The sequence below is a fragment of the Mchenga conophoros genome, linkage group LG7 (assembly GCF_057382185.1).
Source record: "Mchenga conophoros isolate Kocher_MC1m ecotype Shallow Benthic linkage group LG7, M_conophoros_male_GT1.1, whole genome shotgun sequence".
In the NCBI taxonomy this organism is placed as follows: domain Eukaryota; kingdom Metazoa; phylum Chordata; class Actinopteri; order Cichliformes; family Cichlidae; genus Mchenga; species Mchenga conophoros.
In genome coordinates, this window is record NC_140532.1 from 11,985,714 (window position 1) to 11,989,942 (window position 4,229).

The window sequence follows — 4,229 nt, forward strand, 5'->3', positions numbered from 1 at the left end:
CTCCACTTCCTCTACAGCCCCATCTAGCTAGCGCTAGCATCATACTGAACATAAAAGAAATGTCCTCCTTTTTTTTTCTTTCTTCGGCTGAGTTCATGCCACGTTAAAAACAGCATATTTAAAACATTGTCGTAAATGAAAGAAGTTAACAAAACATTATGTTGGCCAAGTGTAGCTGTATATTTGTCAGATAGAGCTACATTAGGACGCTAGCTAGAAGTCCAAGTGAGAAAACTTTGTACGAATATTGTTATGAATATTGGCCACGAAGCTACAGTTAGCTTATTGAGGGTATACCAACACTTGAATCTAGTGTGTGCTTTCAGGCTACCCTTTTTTCTTTTCTTTTCTCACAAATCAAATGTGAAATAGTTTGTTGTTGTTGGGGGGTTTTCTTTACCATAATGCTGACCTTCTTTGACCCCCTTCCTTTTTATGGCCTTAAAGGCTTGCCGGGGACCTTAATAACACTTTATTAAGTTATAATACATGTTTTTTTGCTACCATGTGAACTCAGCTTCATTGAGGCCTTGCACACAGTCTTTCTTAGCCTAAGATGATGCCATGCTAGATGTGCTATGAAATTAACTTTTTATTTGTTAGTTTTGAACAGAAAATTCAAATATTTAACTGCATAATCCCCCCCCCCCCCCCCCCCCAAAAAAAAAAAGATGAATTGAATGGACTGGAAAGACCAAATCTACTTCAGGGTTAAGACATACATGAGGATGTAGCCGGATATAAGCACAGGTGTGAAATAGACAACAGAGGTCCACACTGCTTGTGACAACCTGGCAAAAATCAACTGATTTCAGCCCATTATTAACCTTAACTGCAAATAAACAAAAGGAAATAGAAAGGAAAACTCAAACTAATAATGTAATGGATGCATTGAGAAATCTATTGAAAACAGCCAAACATGGCAAGCTTGGCTTGTTCAGTGAATGCAGCCTTTGTTGGACACTATTTGTTGAAGACTCTGGTATGCACGCACTCCACCCCCATCGTGGGCCAATGAGATGCTCCACACAGCAGCGCATGCTCTTTCCAGTGGAAAATTTCTATAAAAAGATCATCAGCCTAGCAACAGGAGTGCCCTGCTGAGGTATTACAAATTCAGACGCCTCAAGTGAAGTGACCATGGCCTTATTTTAAATGACTGGTTGGATGGATGGTCCTTCCTGAATGCTGAAATCTAAATATTGTGCTCTGAGAGACTGACAGGGTTCGCCTCTGTGCCCCAATTGTACAAGTGCCACTCCTATTTGGTTCTTAAATGTGTTTATTTTAATGTTGCTTTTTGTAATGTCCTTAATGTGGTGTAGTTACAGTCATGTAAGATTTTATATTTATGTATAGATTCCAGTTTTAATGAAATTAATAAATGCATTTTGGTAAGAAAATAGAGTGTAGAAGAGGGTTTTAAAACCTGTACACACAACTTCACAAGAGATTTGTGTCTCCTCCTGGGGCCATACTGAGGCTCTTTCACTTACTGGGCAAATGTATGAACAACACTAAACTATAGAGCCAGTAAACAAGTGGAAAACTCACTCCCCTTAATTTAAATATAGAAAAGTATGATACATGTAGTACATTTTATTGACAAAATGACCCGTAAATCAAAGATAATGGAGGATCTATTTATGCGTAGTTTGGTAGGAAAATGGTAGGAAATTATAAATTAATCACTAGAATCGCATTTCTATAGAAAATAGTGTGATTAGAATACTTTAAACACATGTGTTAGCATATGAAGGACTACCGTTTATATATGTGAGTAAATGTATGGATAAATGATATATAGAGTGTCCGACCTACCTTTTTTATACTGTTATTTGTGGTGTTTTTTATGTGTATGACTTGCAACTTCTTTTCTTCATCCGTTCTTAACAATTCTTTAAAAAAATTTGTAGTTTTGGGGAAACTAGGCTTATAATGGTAGCTTTGGAGATGAAAAAGGTAAAGTGTAAAGTGTTAACATTTATCTTGGAACACATGTTCTCAGAATTTAAACCTGTAAATGCAGCACTGTTGTAGAAAGGTGTGGATGTTGGTTCTAGCAAAGACTGACCCAACAATCAAACATAAGAACAGGTTCTTATGTTTGATTTTTCACTTCGAAAGATGTGAATACACACAAAATGTGACAGTCAAACAAGGAAATTAATGCTTAAACCATCTTTGAAGGTAAAGAGAAATAAGATTCAAAATAAATACCATGGATTATAATGAGCATATTTCATAGCACAGGTAATATAGATCCTATAGAGTATTGATGTGTTTCAATCTAGTTTAAGGAAATGCATGACATGATCGCCTCAGTCATAACCTGAGCTGTTTTTCTGTGCAAAGTTCAAGCCCTGTTCTCAGGATGTGACAATATCCTTGTCAGCTAAAAATTTGTATCCTCCCTTTTGAAACAAACTCTTGCCCCACATGGGGAAAACCACAAAAAGCAAATACATCTGAGCAAAAATGATTATATATAATATACATCCAGCCTTTGGACAGTTTATAATGGTTGTTTTGTGTGTCTGTCTGGTATTTGTGGTTCACTTAAGCTCCTCTGACATTATTGTAATTTGCGTACAAATCCGTGTTAGATCTTACGTCATAAAATACGTCTTTAAATATGAAAAAAGAGTCAACCACTAAATGGATTGTTTGCTTCAAAATGCCTCTGATTCTCGAGGTTTTCGCTAAACAGAGTGTGCTGCATGTTGAAACCTCATCTGAGGAGAAAATGCTTGCTCTATTATTATTTGGTGCTGCCATCTGGTGGACCTTGTTCAGATTAAAGAGTTCTAGTAAGGGAAATGTACAAAAGTACAGAAATAATTAAACACACCACACACACACACAAAATGAGACTAGCTTTTGTCTTTGTTTTCATACACAGGGAGTCCCCACAGGTTTGTCTGTGGTCTGATGTCTACATCTACTGTAGTTTTAAGTTCCTTCCTTACTCTCAGTTACAGGCAACCCTTGTAAAAATAACTTGTAAATATCGCTTCTTCGTTTTTTTGTTTTTCTTACAATAATTCTGGTTAAAGACGTAATTTTTTATTTATTTATTTTTATTTTTTGGGGAGGGGGATCATTATTTGCATCTATTTTAAGACAGACCCAAAGACACTGATTTAGTCATTTTTTAATCCTTACTGATGTGGTTGTCAGTGGTTATCACTGACCCACTGACTTCTAGGTATTTTCTGGTCAAGATTCCCAGGAATTTGCGGTCGTGAACCCGGTGTCTGCTGCCCTTGTAAAATTGCGTATGCTACGGCCCACCGTTAGAAGGGAAAAGGGCTGCCTTCAGTACAGTCGGAAATTTGGGAACTACCAATCGACCTTTAAATGTGCTTGAAGAAGTCAGGATACTCTTCCACCTATGAACCGTGTCAGAGAGTAATGATAAAGTAAAATTGTCCAGGACTTTACGTTGACTACATACCTGCAGACAAGTTGAGATTGCATTTATTCTTAGATTAATTTTTATACTACTTACATAATGTTGAATTTTGATTACAGCTATCAGGAAAATTTCACTGTGAAGAAATTATGGTATGTGTTTTTGCTTAAACGTGGACATAAATGTTTACCCCACCCTATTTAACTGTTTGTGTGCAGGTGGTCTGGTAACAATGAAAACCACATTTCATGGAGGCATAAACGTGTGCACATGAACAGAAATTCATATGTTGTTCTAAAATCACATATAAATAAATGAAAACACTGTAAAATACCAAGAAAAGTAGCTTTGGATGGGACAGAATAAACTGTTTTTTAATTTCCTTCAATAGCTCTTTAAACGCTGATGACTAAAAATGACCATTTTCTAAAAATCAAATACATTTAAAAGCTGTTATCTATTAACACTGAAACCATATCAGTAGCCAGTATCTTGAACTGTGAAGTAGATGGGCCACAGCAACATAAAACTACACCAGGCGTTGTTTCTGTCAGCTAAGGAAAGTCTCGTCCACACTTCTAATAACTTCTAATGATTCAAAATATGAGCCGTGTTGAAAGGAAATCCATGAAATTGGACCTGCACATTTCTTTGATATGTCTCTTGTATTTTATGAGCTTTTTTTAAATTTGTTTTTTATTAAGGTAAGCTACTAACAGGTCAAACTAAAGTTGCCAGCATAATTTTCCCCCAATCGCACGAAGTTGTTGAAATTACACGATTAGCTTGAACGCAGCACAAGCCCACATAATGC